This window comes from Polyodon spathula, chromosome 12 (assembly GCF_017654505.1).
Source record: "Polyodon spathula isolate WHYD16114869_AA chromosome 12, ASM1765450v1, whole genome shotgun sequence".
NCBI lineage: Eukaryota > Metazoa > Chordata > Actinopteri > Acipenseriformes > Polyodontidae > Polyodon > Polyodon spathula.
In genome coordinates this window covers 44,273,496-44,292,620 of record NC_054545.1, presented here as the reverse complement: position 1 = coordinate 44,292,620, position 19,125 = coordinate 44,273,496, and the positions used below count along the sequence as shown (strand labels likewise).

At 36.9% G+C, this 19,125-nt stretch overlaps 1 long non-coding RNA gene across 1 annotated transcript; it reads left to right on the top strand.

The window, feature by feature from the left end:
* The first annotated feature begins 494 nt into the window (after nucleotides 1-494).
* LOC121324946 lies at nucleotides 495-11,776 on the top strand. The gene is made up of 3 exons (XR_005951288.1): nucleotides 495-535; nucleotides 2,311-2,397; nucleotides 11,601-11,776. It is a non-coding gene; the product is annotated as an uncharacterized LOC121324946 (long non-coding RNA).
* Nucleotides 11,777-19,125: the final 7,349 nt, after the last annotated feature.

Below are 19,125 nucleotides of genomic sequence, written 5' to 3'. Positions count from 1 at the left end.
GTGAGTGTGTGTCAGTGTGTGTTTATTTGAGTGTGTGTGTCAGAGTGTGTGTATCAGTGTGTGTATGTGTGTGGGTGTATGTCAGTGTGTGGGTGTGGGTGTTTATGTGTGGGTGTGTGTCAGCGAGTGTGTGTGTCAGTATGTCAGTGTGTCATCAATCCGAGTGCCTACCCTAGACCCCCCTCACTGTCTTAAATGCTGGTTCCTCGTACTCTGCTGTGAATTCACACTACCTGCATTTAATAGAAGTGAAGAAGCCCCAAACCACAGTGCAGATTAACTTGGCAGAGAAAAGAAAGTGGGAAATAAAAAAAAATACAAAAGTGTACAGCGTCCACGAACTAGAGTTCAACTCCAGGTCAGATACTCTTAACTTCAAGATCCATCATTTTTTCACTTGAAAAGGGGATTATTTGCTTCCAAGTAGTAACGTGCACCTGGCATGGGCGTGTGTTTCATTTTTAATTTTTTTTTTTATTCAAATCAGGTGTGGTGTTCTAGGCACGGGATGACATCTCAGTACACAGGATAAGAGGTACTGGAATTGTGACAAATACTTCCCTGTGATTGGTTGATTTCTGACATGTGATTTATCATGGTAATAACCAGAAATGATTCCTGCAGTAACAAGTTGTAGTTTACACAGATATGTCAATATTATTATTATTATTATTATTATTATTATTATTATTATTATTATTATTATTATTATTATTATTATTAATTTATTTGGCAGATGCCTTTATCCAGGACAACTTACAGTTATTACAGGGTTACAATCCAAAGTGCAATGATACTAACAGAATACAATATGAAATAGGATGCAACAAATTAGGATCACAACAAGTTCTATCTACAGTGACACAGTAGTGCAATAATACATTGGCTGAGGAGCCAGTAACGTGGTGCTGAGGTCAGGCAAGTCCAGTGCAGAGTAGGAGGAGCGAATCAAGAGATCTTCAAGCATAGTCTAACAGGTTGGTCTTGAGGAGGAGGTGGAAGGCAGTGAGAGACAGAGCAGTCCTGAAGTTTTCCGATCACTGGTTCCACCACAGAGGGACTAGAGAAGAGAAGGAGCGGACGTGGGAGGATGGGGAGTGGAGGAAAGGCATGACACATTAGTTACCATGGAAGAACCCAGCTATTACAATGCAATCGTATGTTTATTCATGCCCTGCAATCTGCACTGCGTTGGACACTTCCCCTGGTCAAACATCCTTTTTCTTGTCACTTCGTGTTCCTCTTTGGAAGTACAGGCCATTTGTAGACACACTGGCCCTCCAGAGGTCAGTCAGAGCAGAGCTTGGTTGGGATCCTTTAAATACCAAACTGCGACTTACAGATGTTACAGGGCAGTACAGGGTTATAATAGAAGATTAAGGGGCTTGGTGGTCCCGTGGTTCAAGAAAGGGGCTTGTTTTCAGGAGGTTCCCAGTTCAATCCCGGCCACTGACTCACCGTGTGTGACTGAGCAAGTCCCTTAACCTCCTTGTGCTACGTCCTTCAGATGAGACGTGAAACAGACCAGGTGCTATTGGAAGGGACAGCAGCAGCAGTTGTGATGCACTTTCCAAACCCTAGGCTCTGTAAGTTGCTTTGGATAAAATTGTCTGCAAAATGACTAATTAATAATAATGCACATTTAAATTCAGTAATACCACAACCGTTATAGAATATGGCAAAGGCAGAGAAGACACTTTTTTGTGGCTGCTTCCATTAGACAGAAGGCCGAAGGATGCCTTATTTAATAACATCGCAAAAAAACTACATTTAAACACAGTTTAAAAAAAGGCTGGGACTGGGAGAAATGGTTTTCCGATGCACAGTGTCAATTTCACTTAGAAGGATCAACCCTTTCATGCATGTCTGAATAGTTTTGGAGAGTTAATGACTTTTAGTCGACAGAAATTGGTTATATCCCCTTCGGTCACGATTTCTTGATTTGTATGCATTTTATAACAGTTGTGTGTGAACTCTATGGAGTTTGAGAAGTTGCCCTGCTACAACTGAAAAAAAAATACATACACACATTATAAAATAGATACATACATAGGAAACTTAACATGGTGCAGTAATACACAGAGAGACTGAAGAGGGCATTGACAAAAGAAATGGACACTCAGTGCACACAACCACAGTCAACAGAAAATAACTCAATAAAAGGTGAATCATATCGAAAGCCACTGTGATTTTTGTTTCTGATTAGGTCTAGCCACAAACATAGTGGTGGTTGACTTCTTTCTTTCTTTCTTTCTTTCTTTCTTTCTTTCTTTCTTTCTTTCTTTCTTTCACATTTGACACACTTTACAGAAGGGTGGACAATCTATTGACTGGTTTTGGAAAAAAACTTTTGTATATCAACTGACTGTTAACATGGGACTGGACATCAATAAATAGGTAAGTGCTTGTCAATGAAATACTTGTATATAGATTGTGCTGGGTACCAGTAAAAAGCGATATTTTCCTATTACAAAGTGTACCATTGTGTATTATAATCATTTGCAAAAAACTGTAAAACTTGAGTTATGTAAAGTAAGAGTAATTATATCTTTTGTTTAGAAATGTAAGTGAAGCCTTACAATCCCAACCAACATCTCTGCTGCTGTACGACACTGTCAGACTAGGATTTAGCTGCTTTTATTCTAAACGCACCCTGTCGTTAGTGTGGTTTATTGTGGTAAGAGCATAGTATAGTCTCTAATTACTGTGTATTTATATAGTAGTTACTTAATAAATACATGTGCACTTACACATAACAACAGTGGTATTATGCAGAGTTACAATGTACTTAACATGTACGTCTTTTTGCATGATATCTGTAAGTACACAGTTGTATCAGAAAAGGGTTAGAGATAGGGTTAGGGTTATATCATGCAAAAAAGATTTACACATTAAATACACTAACTATGTATAATAACATTGTAATTGTGTATAAGTGCACATGTATTTACTAAGTAACTACCATGTAAAGACACAGTAATTGGAGACAATCAATGTAAAGTGTTACCAGATTTTCTTTGATAGTAGTGTGAGTGGTATGCAGAGAAGGGACTTTGGTAACAAACCATCCCTCCAGTTTATTTAATGGAATTAAAATGATCCATATTTAAGTGACTATGAAAAGCAACCTTCTCTGCAGCCAGTAACAGCTAGCAGGTAGCCTTGATGAGGAGTTCTCTGCAGCCCTGGTGAGTTGGGTCTGTGGTTTGTACACGTTGCTGCTTTCTGCATCACTTCACACTGTTGATCGTGAAATAACAGCTCTGCATTGAGAATCCCACAGACAAGGGAGGAAGCACAATGGTGTTAACCTCTCGCTCTTTAGAAATAAGAATAAAAACACAACAGCAGCAGCAGCTGTAAGTTTAAATTACTCAAAGAAATGAAGAGAGCAAGCCTGACCCCACACTGAGCATCCTTTTAAACACAATGTTTTAGAGATAATTATTAAGCAGAAATAATTATTAATGAATCATTTGCAGAAATCATACATTTAGCAATTTCAAATATTCAGTTAAAAAAAGTGCAGATGTTAATTTCCGTGTGCAGTTCTTGTCAATAATAATAATAATAGTAAGAAGAAGAAGAAGAAGGAGAAGAATATAGTATGTGATGCTTGTAATGGTTCTTGTTGGGATTTACACATAAAATACATTGTAACTATGCATAATAACATTTTAAGTATGAGTAAGTACACTTGTATTTACTAAGTAACTACTAAGACTCTTCATGTAATGCGATAGCCTTCCTTGTTAATAAGAGATTAATTAGAGATGTTTTATAAATGGAACGAAAAGTGTGACCAAAATCATTTCCGTCAGTAAAAAAAAAATGGAGAAGTCATTCCCCCCACATGGTTTGTTAACACAGCCCTCATGTAGTGTAAGAAAGATGCTGCACGCTCATTTCAATGGGATACCACTATTTTTTTATTTGCTTTGCTAATCAAGATACAAGTCATACTAAATGTGAATATCTGACACTGTCTTTCCTTCAAGTGAAAGGGGAAATGTAAAGAAATTATTATTATTATTATTATTATTATTATTATTATTATTATTATTATTATTATTATTATTATTATTATTATTATTATAAAAAATAAGTGTATTGTTTTAAATAATACGTTATTAATTACATTAAATATTAGGTACAAGAAAGCAAAAACAGGCGAGGCAATAAAAAAAAAAGATTTTTAACTAGCAAATCAAACCAAGTTATCACAAAATATCACAAAGATAATGATGCTGTTTATAAGGAAAAATAACATGCATGGGTTTATCTGGGTCTCATATTAGTGTTTCTTATAAAATGCTGTCTGTCAGCCTCCCTTTTACAGTCTGTGGATAGGAGAATCAGATATAATATTTGTAGGTGCTTTCCTGAGATCGCATATCTCAGATCTGCAGTTATAAGTAGTACATCACACAATGTAGCTGCAATGGGGAATTCTCTTTTTCAAAGCTTTGCCTCTGGCCTTGTAATTACCTCAGATTTTTTTTTAAAGAGGTCATATATATATATATATATAAAACAATGGGTTGTAGGGAAATATGCAAATAAAGCATTACAAGAGCCAATCAAATTGAAAGTTGCTTAACGGTTTCTACAGTCACAGTGTAGCAAAATACAGTAGCTGCATACATGTTTCGCATATTTTTTACACTAAATGTTATCAGATCTTTAACCAAAATCTAAATCTAGATAAAAGGGAGCCTGAGTGAGCAAATAAAACAATATTTGATACTTATTTAATTTATTTATTAAAGAAAGTTATGCAACACCCAGTGACCCCGTGTGAAAAAGTAATCACCCCCTTAGACTCAATAACTGGTTACGCCACCTTTAGCAGCAATAACTGCAACCAAACGCCTCCTGTAGTTATTGATCAGTCTCTCGGAGTCCCATGGAGGAATTTTGGCCCACTCCTTCATGCAGAACTGCTTCAACTCTGTGACATTTGTGAGTTTTTGAGCAGAAACTGCTCGTTTCAGGTCCTGCCACAACATCTCAATGGGGTTTAGGTCTGGACTTTGACTAAGCCATTCCAAAACTTTAAATTTCTTGTTCTTCAACCATTCTGATGTAGACTTGCTTGTGTGTTTCGGATCATTGTCTTGCTTCATGACCCAGTGGTGCTTCAACTTTAGTTCATGGACGGATGGCCTGACATTCTCCTGTATAATTCCCTGATATAGAGCAGAATTCATGGTTCATTCAGTGATGGCAAGTCATCCAGGTCCTGATGCCACAAAGCACCCCCAAATCATGACACTACCACCACAATGCTTGACTGATGATATGAGGTTCCTACTGTGGAATGCAGTGTTTAGTTTTCGCCAGACACAACGGGGCCCTTGTTGGCCAAAAAGTTCCACTTTTGACTAATCTGTCCATAGAACATTGTTCCAGAACTCTTGAAGATCATCAGGTGCTTTTTGGCAAACTTGAAACGTGCATTCATGTTCTTCTTAGTGAGCAGTGGTTTCCGTCTTGCTACTCTGCCTTTAAAAACATATTTTGCCCAGTGCCTTTCTGACGGTGGAGTCATGAACATGGCCTTAGCCGAGGCAAGAGAGGCCTGCAGATCCCTGGATGTTGTTCTAGGATTCTTTGTGGCTTCCTGGACGATTTTACACCTTGCTCTTGGAGAGATTTCGGCGGGACGACCACTCCTGGGAAGATTCACTACTGTCCTCCATTTGGACAATATGGCTCTGACAGTGGTTTGGTGGAGCCCCAGAGCCTTAGAAATGGCTTTGTAACCCTTTCCAGACTGATAGGCATCAACAACTTTTTTTCCGGAGGTCTTCGGGAATTTCTTCTGATCGTGGCACGATGTGCCTCTAGAACCTGTGTGCTGACAACTTCACTCTGATGGTAAGGGCCAAAGTTAGTCAGCTTTATATTGGGCAGGGCTGGCCCAAATCAGGCCTGATTGTTAACTAAAGTATTCAAACAGCTGACCCTAATTATCCCTTTAATTGGGTTGAGTTAACTAAGGGGGCAATAATATATACATATATATATATCACGCAAAAAAAATTGCACATTGCAACTATGAATAATAACCTTGTAATTTTGTTTAAATTTACACATGTAAATACATCATAAGAGGCACAATGTAAAGTGCTAGCTAGGTTTCTTTAAAACAAGTTTAGAGATCTTGATTTGTCCACTGTGGGCAAGTTGTCCACTTAATGCATTAACTAGAGAGGGGGCAATTTATTTGTCTGCAGTTTGCCCCTCAAAAAAGTCTCTTGTCTTATTTTGAACAGTAACGCTGCGTTCTGTCTGCACTAACCATAGCAGGATATGCTGTAGAAATACTACAAAGTGTTTTCAAAATGTTAATCAAATTTCTTGAAAGTTGAATGCAATCTGTTTAAACTTCAATATAATCGCAACATTTCCGCCTTCTGCACCTCCGCCCAGCTTCTGCTGAAACCCTGTTTTCATGTCTTCCAGGAAGCTGTCGAGAGGTAATATTAATGGTAGTTTCCATTGCAATCTCACCCCTGAGCCAGTGGAACAGCCTGGGGGCCTGTGTTGCTTGTTTGTGTTCATGACGTTTGCCAAGGGAAAGTCAAACACATTTTCCCATTGCTGCAATGATAGGAACCACAACAATGTGTTTTTCATAGGCTTCAAAGCATACCTGTATCCTTTCTGCTTTCTCTAGAACCCTGGGGTTGAGTTTTAATACAGATTTATTATTAAACCCCTTATACAGAACCTTCATAACCCTTGTTCTGATTGTTCTAGAGCCTGCACAAAATAAGGGTTCTAGACAACTGTATGGTTCTAAAGCTGAGGGAATGCGAAGCAATTTTGTAGCTTGGTTTCAGGAGACTAGGTTTCTGGCCACTGCACGGCACACCAGGGGAGACTTAGGGTTTGATACAGCAAAGTTACCACAAACTAGATCTCCTGGTCTCCTGGAACCAGGTTTCAAGCCACTGTTCCTGATAAAAGTGGCTTTGTTTTTCCTCAGCTGAAGACTGAACACATGAGTAGCCTACAATTAAAGAAACATACTGTAAAGACACTTTGGAAAGTGGAAGCTTTTATTTAAAACACATACTTAATTATATAATCAGGAAAACTGTCAAACGCATGCTGTTAATGTGTGGAGTTCAGTCCTCACAATCACACATGTGTATGTACAGAGCGCATGTAGATAATATGGGTAGAGTGTAAATACATCGTGCACTTGTACAGCAGCATTTATTTAATACACAGTACCTTTAGTGGGGAGGGGGTTCATTGTAAGGGCGATTTGGACAAAAGACCGTTTTACGCTTTTTGTTTTTGTATACTGCAGTTATACCTCCTTTCAAACTTATTTATTTATGTATTTATATGTGTATAAACACACACACACACACACACACACACATATATATATATATATATATATATATATATATATATATATATATATATATATATTCATACCTGGGTGCACAGTTATAAATCAGGTGGTTTTCTATCCTCAGCATAGTGAACAGCGAATCACAAAAGTCACAGAACAACCAAGCATTAATGCATGAAAGAGCGAGACTGCCGATATCAGTGGGTGACGAAGTGTGGAGGCACACTACAAAAAAAAAAACTTGTAAAACATGAACACTTTGAGCAAACATTGAAAGTACAAGCAGGTCGACTTCACTGCTGTGAAAAGAGCCTGATTATTTTAAATCATGTGACTCCAAAAAATATTCCTGGGGGGTGTCCCTCCTCCCGTCCCATAATCCCCAAACCTGGGTAGCACTGTTTCAGCCCCCAGACCCACCGTGGGAGAAGTGTCTGTTTCATTTTCAGGTTGATAAATCCATATCTAGAAGTACATTAACTACTTGTAGTTATACTGCAGTTTATTAATATTTTCTGCATGTTCTTAGCACACGACTTCAAGATCTAATAATACCACACATTTTTCACTCCACATAGTTCCAGTGTACTATATTTGAATTTTGCTTTTCTTATCATTTTGTTGGGGGGGTGAGTTTTTTTTATTGTTAATTAATATTAGCTAATACAAGTAATTTATTACCCCATTAAGTACCACATGCACTTTTGTTAAAAAATTTTAAAAAAATCAGAACACGAGTTGTATTCGTGTAATATGATACGTTACATTTAGACACGTTTTGCAGTTAACAGAATTTGAGTAAGTCACCATAACAATATAGTTAATAAAATAACAGGTGGATGATGGCAGATAATGTTCTGGAAAATTACAAAAGCATCTGTCCTCAAATGAGGACAATGGCACCTAATGAGTTCATATTTACCACATGTCGTTGGGACAAAATTCTGTGGTTCTGGTGATTGAATTCCATCTATTAACAACATGTATTAAATAGGGTTATTTCCATCATCATACAGTTTTATTGTATGTAGTAAATGTATTATTTAATATTCAGAACCACTACAATTGATTTGACTGAACAGGAACCACAACAGTGTTATTAAGAGCACTGTTTTGTTTTTTTTTGGCATTCATTTAATAGAACAAGATAGTGGTTATTTATTTTTATTTTTATTTATTTTTCTGCAACATTGATTTTCCATATGGTTCATTTTCATTTGTAAACTGTTCATTCTGCATACCAGAGAAAAAGGTACTGGATCTGGGATCCGGCACAAATTAACCCCTGGTAGCAATTTTGTTGCATTTAAGACTGTGGAGTCTCATTCAATGATAGTGGTGGTTCTATACCACTATGAAAGACCACCACTATCCTTTTCTGGTAACACTTTCCATTATGTGTCTCTATTTTCTGTGTATTTACATAGTAGTTACTTAGTATACACATGTGTACTTACACATAATTGCAATGTTATTTTGTATAGTTACAATGTACTTATTATGTACATCTTTTGCATAATATAAACCTAACCCTAACCCTAACTATAACGCTATCCCTAACCCTAACCCTAACCCTAACCTTAATCCTATTCCTAACCCTATCCCTAAACCTATCCCTAACCCTATCCCTAACCATAACCCTAACCCTAACCCTATCCCTAACCCTAACCCTAACCCTAACCCTAACCTTAACCCTATCCCTAACCCTAACCCTAACCCTAACCCTAACCCTAACCCTATCCCTAACCCTAACCCTAACCCTAACCCTAACCCTAACCCTATCCCTAACCCTAACCCTAACCCTATCCCTAACCCTAACCCTAACCCTATCCCTAACCCTAACCATAACCCTAACCCTAACCCTAACCATAACCATAACCCTATCCCTAACCCTAACATTAAACTTAACTCTAAACCAAACCCGAACCCTTTTCTGATACAATAGTATTGTACTCACATATATCATGCAAAAAGATTTACACATTAAGTGCATTGTAACTGTACATAATAACATTGTAGTAATTATTATTGTTATTATTATTATTATTTATTTATTTATTTATTTATTTATTTGGCAGGTGCCTTTATCCAAGGTGACGGTGTTACAGGGCAGTACAGTATTACAATACAAGATTCATATTTAAATACAGTACTGTATAGTTTACATTAAGTGCAAATAATGCTACCATTATGTATTGTATTGAATGTATTCAGTGTACTATTTCATATATTATGTACTTTCCACTGTACATCATGTATTATGCATTTCTTTATTTGAAGTATTATGGATTTTCTTGTATTTATTGCATTTTGTAAAGCGCTTTGTGATGGTGTTCCACTATGAAAGGCGCTATATAAAAGAAAGATTGATTGTTACTAAAAATCAATATGAACTAGGATGCAACAAGTATGTATAAGTACACATGTATTTACTTAGTAACTACTATGTAAATACACAGTAATTAGAGGCTCTTAATGGAAAGTGTTACCCCATTTTCAAACCCAGTAACAGCCTTCAAACTGGAGACTTCTACTTTAAATCAAGAGATGCATTGTGGTTCATAATCTACTGCAGGCCCGTGCAGTGAATTATCAGAGTCCCGCGATCCCTCTTTCAAATTCTAAAGGACTCTTCCCCCCAGCGCTTACCTCTGCTTTGAAAGCTCATCTGGTACATTTGGTTTTCCACCTGTCTGCCTATTTTGGTTTCACACATTTTGTGTAGGTGAGAAAGAATGAAAAAAAAAATGTATATATAGGAAACTACATCACATACTGCATACTATCTTCTCACCTTGTCGTAGGTAGCTGCGGTAAAAGTCAAATCACAAAACTGTCAAATCACAGTGTGTAAAAAAAAAAAAAAAAAACTGTCATTTCCCAGCAAAAACTTCACTTAATTGCGCTTGCTAAAGCTGCCTTTTTTAGTTTAGCCTTCTGTGTCCTCTTTTTTTTATCAGAAAGTAAACTTTGTTGGCAGTCCAGCTGGTTTGCATTGTGCACGGACACAAGCTCGCACCTCCACAGCTGCAGCCTTGCAGCAATAGGAGGTTATATAGTACATGGTCCAGGGGGTAATGGGTGTTTATATTGAATGTAAAACCTGGATTCACAATGGTGTGTGGTGCTAAATTTTATGTTGTGCAGCTGGTTAAAACCATGCATGCTTCTATTCTAAAGAGAGAGGGGAGGGGATAGAAGTGACACAGTGAAACTAATGCAGATATCTTAATTCAAAGAGAAGGGAAAAGGTTGGAACTGGAGCAAAAACACTAGGAAGATAATTGCAACGCACTAGATCTTGGCTTCAGACAGAATTCTGGGTTTAGAAAAATCTGTGGGGCACACACACACACACACACACACACTAGGCTCTTGCACTGCAGCTTGGCGGGACTTGTTTTCTCCAGCCCCTTCATGCTCTTGGGTTTTAAGTTCAGCAGCAACATTCTGCAGTAACCGCTACGACTTCACACCTTCTTGTTCTAAATTGTCACTTCTGAGCTCCTAAACTATTGTTAGCCTGATAACAAAGAAGGTTACGAAAAACACCTCCGTTAACAACTAAATCAGTAGAAACAGCCATTTGCTTTCGCATTTCAGCAGCTGCCGTATCTACTGATCACACACAACCCCTGCCACGTTAATCAAGACTAGATTACATTCACAAATAAAAGTAGAGGTACAAATATTTTCCCAAACGTAGCATTGATTGTGTGGTCCAGATGAGCGGTTATCATTGGTTTATTTCCATATGGAACATAGGCACAATTTCAAAGTGGAGAAGTTTGAAAATGGCTTTTACTGGAACCTGTAAAGATTTTCCGTTATGACGTTCTACGTTTGTTTATTTTCTTAAAATATTTCATTAACATAATAAATAATTATTATTATTATTACAGGCAAGGTACATTTTATTAAGAATTTCACGTTGCTCACGTAATTCTTACTTTGTATCTTTAGCGCATTTTCTGAAGTGGCTTTTGTTTATTTATTTATTTGTGTGATAGGAAGAACTTGTAATATTTAACAATGAATTTCTAACAATACTAACGGAACTTGTGCCGCGCATGCTGTTTTGGGTTATAACTTTCAAAAGGTAGTGCTAACTGCTTAGTAGTATGCAGGATTTCTGTATGTTTGTCATTGTGCTTGTTAAAAAAAAAAAAGTATGATAATTAACCATTCTGTTATTCAATACAATGGAGAAATGTATATATTGCAGCGTGCTCGGGGAAGACAGCAGCGCTGCTCCCTGGTGACGTAATCACACACGAAGACATAAGCCCCGATATACGCGCCTTGCACCGGAGCCGCACCTGTGACAGGGGTGTCTGCGCCAGAGGTCCCGGGTTCACGCCTGCCCTCTGCCTGCCCGAGTGTGGATTGTTTCGCCCATGATTCGCCTGCCTGCGCTAACCGAGATGGCTACTATATCTATCTATCTATCTATATACGTGTGTGTGTGTGTGTGTGTGTGTGTGTGTGTGTGTGTATCACACAGTAATCTGCAATGTAACATTGTAGGTATTACTTGTTAATTACCTAGTAATTAGTGGTAGCTATGAAATAAGGTTAGGGTTCCGCTGATTGAGGTTTCCAGGCTATATAAATTGTGCATTATCATGTAGAGGATAACTACTGCATTAGTTTAGGGAATGTTTAGAATAATTATAAACACAAATGTGTGGAATTTATAAAAACTGTAATGTGTAATCAAGTCACTTTAATTAACATGACACGAATGTATCTGTGTGAAAGCTTCTGCAAATAGATTTAGTTAAAGATCGGGGTCATTTAGCGGAACAGGACAAAACTAATCTCTTAGCATTATAGCACAGTGTAGAGGGATGTGTAAAAAAACACAGGGTGGGCCAAAAGCTGTGCAGCATAGCGATTGCTTCTTCTGCTACAGCGTTGGTCTTGCATCTGAGTACAGCGGAGACTTTTTCTAAAGTTAACAGATGCATGGCATCAGGCTTGCACTGTATAATAAATCTAATAACCTTTCACAAAAGCTCCGTTTTGAATGCACGTGCCTGTTCATGAAACCAGACTGCAGTGAGGACTGTGATGCCAACACGACCACGAGTTTTTAGGGTTCATTGAAAAAAAAAAAAAAAAAAAAAAAAAAGGCTCCGTTTTTAAGTAGCATAACATAGGATTTTATTTACATCTCCACATTTAAAACGCATTCATTCTCTCTCTCTCTCTCTCTCTCTCTCTCTCTCTCTCTCTCTCTTCTCTCTCTCTCTTTATGAAAAGATGGTAACCAGTCATTGAACTTGTAGAACACGAGTGTGAAGCGAGAGAAAACACCCATCCTGTTTGACAACCACAACAGTCGAGCCTAGCTGGGGCAGCAGAGCACGGTGCTGAACGAGCAGTGCGCTGGTTCCGAGAAGCGACACGCCGGCACCCTCCGATTCCCCTCCAGCGCTAAACATAGAAACACAGCGAATTCGAGATTTCAGAAATACACATTTGTTTCGGTAAGGCGTCCTTAAAAAAAAAAAACACCTTTTCAAATACAAAAAAACCACATATAAACTAAAAACAAAATAAAAACTCAACACACCAAGGCACCTGACTTTTCAGGTGTTGAAACAGTTTAATAGGTCGTGTGTATTATGTTTTTGCTCAAGGTTTGCATCTTTTTTTTTAAAGGTGCAAAACAAAAATAGCTTAAGATTTGAAACTAAACAGCCTTCCTTTACTTCACACGCAGACAACCCTAGTGAACAAGTAAAACAACCTGTTGATCGACTTCTTTTTAATGCCTCGATTTCTTGATAAGGTTCTCTGTGAATATCTCATTGTTTCCGATGACTGTGTTTCTGTTAGCAGGGTCAGAAAAACAGGTATTTCCCATTGATGTTTGTATCAATGTGTACATATATACAGATTTAGAACATAAGAAAGTTTACAAACGAGAGGAGGCCATTCGGCCCATCTTGCTCGTTTGGTTGTTAGTAGCTTATTGATCCCAAAATCTCATCAAGCAGCTTCTTGAAGGATCCCAGAGTGTCAGCTTCAACAACATTACTGGGGAGTTGATTCCAGACCCTCACAATTCTCTGTGTAAAAAAGTGTCTCCTATTTTCTGTTCTGAATGCCCCTTTTTCTAAACTCCATTTGTGACCCCTGGTCCTTGTTTCTTTTTTCAGGCTGAAAAAGTCCCTTGGGTCGACACTGTCAATACCTTTTAGAATTTTGAATGCTTGAATTAGGTCGCCACGTAGTCTTCTTTGTTCAAGACTGAACAGATTCAATTCTTTTAGCCTGTCTGCATATGACATGCCTTTTAAGCCCGGAATAATTCTGGTCGCTCTTCTTTGCACTCTTTCTAGAGCAGCAATATCTTTTTTATAGCGAGGTGACCAGAACTGCACACAATATTCAAGATGAGGTCTTACAAGTGCATTGTACAGTTTTAACATTACTTCCCTTGATTTAAATTCAACACTTTTCACAATGTATCCGAGCATCTTGTTAGCCTTTTTTATAGCTTCCCCACATTGCCTAGATGAAGACATTTCTGAGTCAACAAAAACTCCTAGGTCTTTTTCAAAGATTCCTTCTCCAATTACAATATCTCCCATATGATATTTATAATGTACATTTTTATTTCCTGCGTGCAGTACCTTACACTTTTCTCTATTAAATGTCATTTGCCATGTGTCTGCCCAGTTCTGAATCTTGTCTAGATCATTTTGAATGACCTTTGCTGCTGCAACAGTGTTTGCCACTCCTCCTACTTTTGTGTCGTCTGCAAATTTAACAAGTTTGCTTACTATACCAGAATCTAAATCATTAATGTAGATTAGGAATAGCAGAGGACCTAATACTGATCCCTGTGGTACACCGCTGGTTACCACACTCCATTCTGAGGTTTTTCCTCTAATCAGTACTTTCTGTTTTCTACATGTTAACCACTCCCTAATCCATGTACATGCGTTTCCTTGAATCCCAACTGCGTTCAGTTTGAGAATTAATCTTTTGTGCGGGACTTTGTCAAAAGCTTTCTGGAAATCTAAATAAACCATGTCATATGCTTTGCAATTATCCATTATCGATGTTGCATCCTCAAAAAAATCAAGCAAGTTAGTTAGGCACGATCTCCCTTTCCTAAAACCATGTTGACTGTCTCCCAGTACCCTGTTACCATATAGGTAATTTTCCATTTTGGATCTTATTATAGTTTCCATAAGTTTGCATATAATAGAAGTCAGGCTTACTGGTCTGTAGTTACCTGGTTCAGTTTTGTTTCCCTTTTTGTGGATCGGTATTACGTTTGCAATTTTCCAGTCTGTCGGTACCACCCCTGTGTCAAGAGACTGCTGCATGATCTTGGTTAGCGGTTTGTAAATTACTTCTTTCATTTCTTTGAGTACTACTGGGAGGATCTCATCCGGCCCAGGGGATTTGTTTATTTTAAGAGCTCCTAGTCCCTTTAACACTTCTGCCTCAGTTATGCTAAAGTTATTTAAAACTGGATAGGAACTGGATGACATGTGGGGCATGTTGTCAGTATCTTCCTTTGTAAAAACTTGTGAAAAGTAATCATTTAACATATTTGCTATTTTTTTTTCTTCCTCTACGATTTTGCCATTTGTATCTCTTAAACATTTAATCTCCTCTTTGAATGTTCTCTTGCTGTTGTAATATTGGAAAAACATTTTGGAATTGGTTTTAGCTCCCTTAGCAATGTTCATTTCTATTTCTCTCTTGGCCTTTCTAACTTCCTTTTTGACTTGCATTTGCAGTTCTGTGTACTCTTTCTGCGTACTTTCTTTTTGGTCCTTTTTTAATGCTCTGTAAAGTGCCTTTTTTCGCTGAATATTTTTTTTAATTGATCTATTAAACCATTTTGGCAATTTAGTTTTACATTTAGATTTGTCTACTTTAGGGATATAATTGTTTTGCGCCTCTAGTACTACATTTTTGAAGAACAACCATCCTTCTTGTATGTATAGGTATAATTACAATTTGTGTTGTATTTTTTTACAATTTTAACTATTTAATTTTGTTGTGTGTATGATTATATATCATGTTGTGTTGTACCTTTTTTTGCAATAAAAAAGGAAAACATCCTTTACCTATACCTTTTTTATTATTATTATTTTAGCAAAAATACAAAGCCAAACATATTTTATTGAAAAAAACAAAAAACAAAAGTAAAACACCTTCTTTAAATGTGCACGAGAACTCTGGCCAAGAAGACCATGGATTTTGCTTTTCTGTCTTATTTCAGGTGGTCTGATGGGAAATAGGAAACATAAGCATTGATTGGCTATGACCCACATTAATTAACCCAGTCCTAAATATGTCTTTCTACTTTAGACAAGTATAATTTGTTGTTGTTATATTGCTATTACTTTCAAAGAAACCATGTGCATTTTTAATTTATAAAATATTAAACAGAAAGCAGAAAAAGCATTCTTCTTTTTTGCTGTAGTATAATTTAATTAAACAATAGCAATTGATTGCACCTGTACCAAAATCTGACAGCATACCACTTTATGACATTACACTTTCTAACACTACACTGGTAACATTCATTTAATTCAGGTATTGGTTTTTATCCACCACTCTTAACATATATCTCTAAACAAAAGTCCCACCCAATTACAAACCTACCCATCCCCTACCTAGCTAGTAAAACTAGGTGCAAAGAAAGGAAACACTGTTTAATTACATTTTAATTCTCGAAGTTTCACCCTGCCTTGCTGTCTCCTCGCATTCTCTATGTTAAAATATGCATTCTCAGCGTGGAATGCGAAGAGCGTACTAATTAATCCTAATTAATTATACCAGAGAAGTGATTTACATTAGCACTCCCTGTTTGTCTGTCCCCAATACGCGCTCACAGAACTGTCAGCTCTCACCTCATTTCATTAGCAGGCCATCGACACGTAGGCTGCAAACACGGTGCATACTGATGCATCTACGTACTGTGCATCAGTCTGAATTTTATTTTTTGTAATATACACCTTAAATGTTACTACAATAAAAAGTAGTCCATTTAGAGATGTCCAAACTTTCATCCTGATTACCAGAGTTAGCCTGCACGTATATTATATATATATATATATATATATATATATATATATATATATATATATATATATATATATTACACACACACACACACACACACACACACACACACACACACACACACACACACATACACATACATAAGGAAGTAAACAACAAAAACAAGATCTAAATAGCTGACAGAACACAGTAGAAAATAGAGCAGGTTTACCAGTCTGCTCAGAGGCACAGCTTCAGTATGTTTGTGGTCTTTAAAACACAACATCAGTACAGTTTCTATTGGACTGTAATTTCTTCTCCCAAAGAACATCAGTTGCCTTTGGTGTTAGTGATCAGTTAGAGCAGTGGTTTCCCAGCCCTGGTCACTGGAGCCCCTGTGGCTGCTGGTTTTCATTCCAACTGAGCTCTCAATTACTGAACTAGAGCCTTCACTGAAATGATCATTCGCTTAATTAGACCTTTCTACTTGTTTTCAGCTCTTACAACAGCTGCATATTTCAAGTTAGCTGTAACATTTATAATTACCTTGAACTGCAACCCTTTAAGAGCTCAAAACAATTAGAAAGGTATAATTAGGTGAATTAAACGCACCAGGTTTGGGACCCACTGAGTCAGAGAGTCCTACTTAGATCAATAACAGACCTCAGGGTGTTTTCACTATATAAAACACATGATAACCTGGGTTATCATTACAAACTATCGGTTTAAGTTTTTGAAACCTCTTGTAGCTGGTTTCACAGAATCAGATTAGCACTAAATCAGGTTACTCTACAGTGTCTGAGGTAGCAAGGCAGTCCGAGATTAGTGTTCATCAGGACCTGTGTAACCTACTTTTTTTTTTTTTTTTTTTTAAATATACAGCTACAGCCAAAAATTTTGCATCACGTAGAATTTTTGGAAATGAGAGATTAAGAAAATAAATAAATAAAACATATATGAACATAATTTAGATCTTTTATTTGACATCATGTAATCAAAGAAACTACAAAATAATATCGCAAAAAGTCTACCAGAAGCCATAATAGTAGTACAGCTAGTATTTCATGTTAGATTTTGAAATGTCACATTTTTCTATTTTTGTCAGTTTTTATCTTGAAGTATACAGGAAAACTACAAAGCGGGAAGTAATTCAATATGTAAGCATAACATTCAGCACGTTTCATTCGACTTCATGAAGCAAAATGTGTTCATTCTATATGGCCGATGCAAAACGTAGGGCCAGAGCTGGACTCGTCTGCTTTCCAGATAAAGGAGGGAAGTGGCACCCTGTAAATGTTGCTTGAATCTGAAGTTCAGAAGACCAGCATGGGCGGAAAAAAAATAAAACTTTGTTTTAAATGTTGAATTGAACAAGGGATTTGAGTATGAGTTAATGTGTTTATGCAAGATTGAGTAGTTCAAACTAATTACTACAAACGCCTTAAGCTGAGTCAAAGCAGTAGGTAATAATAAAATAGCTGGTACAGGCGTTGATTGCTAACCTGGCTTCTGTTGAGCCACTGTGGTTTTTGGCTAGATTCTCAAGAGCTATTTACTATCTTTAGCACAATTTATTTCTGTCTGGGGGAGCAAATTAAAGAAATATATTTCAATCAAGCCCCTGAATTAAAAGTCTTAGTTTTTTAGTTTTTTATTTCTGGTCTGATAACTTTATTGGGAGTATTGTTCTCCTCTCTGGAAAAAAAAAAAGTGCTAATTCAGCTGTGTCTGTTAACACGAAAACTTTAGACGAAGGCAGAAGTCAATGTTAAGGCATATTGAAAAAACCACAAGTGTTTATTCACACTACACGACAGTATGAAAAATAGACAACTTTCCGCTCATGCGTGGCATCTTAGCGCGAATTAGAGAAGTTTTGTACAGGTTTATATTTGTGTTTGTTATTTTAGCAAGTTCCAGTGCTGTTACAAAATAATATTTTGTTTTGTAGCTCTTGGAAGAAAAGAAAAAAAAGTTTTTTTCAAACCTTTATCAGGATTATTGGGAGCAGGGGGGCTAGATTATCAAAGCTTTTTATTTTATATTGTCATTGGTGCAATCTTTACCTGAAAGGTAAAAGTTAAAAGTTGTTTATATCTTGTTTAGTAACTTCGATATGTGTGTCTCTCCATTCTTATTATTATTATTATTATTATTATTAAGCTAATGACGACTTAGCTCTGAGAATTTAGCCCGGCATGTACAGATCAAGGACTAAGGTGGCCTTTCTCTCTTTCTCTCTGTCTCTCTGTAGTTTTGCGGAGGGAAGCTCTCTTGACTCTTCTGTCCACTGTCATGGTCCCTAACCAGTTCCAAAGCACTCATTTCAAAAGCACCAGTTCTATTTTATTTTTTTTGCTGGTTGTTAATTCAGAGAATCCTATAGACTTTTCCATGGTGATAAAATAAGAACTATATATATATCCATAGTTAAAAATAATTACCAAATGCTTAAATATTAAATATATATATATATTATATATATATCTATATTTAAGCATTTGGTAATTATTTTTATTATTGAAAAGAATATCCAGCTATTCTTGCACATCTTATGAACAGATGTGCAGTCTGTGTTCTACAATTCCCATAGTAACAGCATAGCAAAGTCAAACAGTAATTAAAAATTTTGGTAAAGCCATAGGCAAGTTCGTAATCCCAGTAGGTACAGCCAAAAGCCATTAAATTATTTGTACCAATTGATCGGTAAA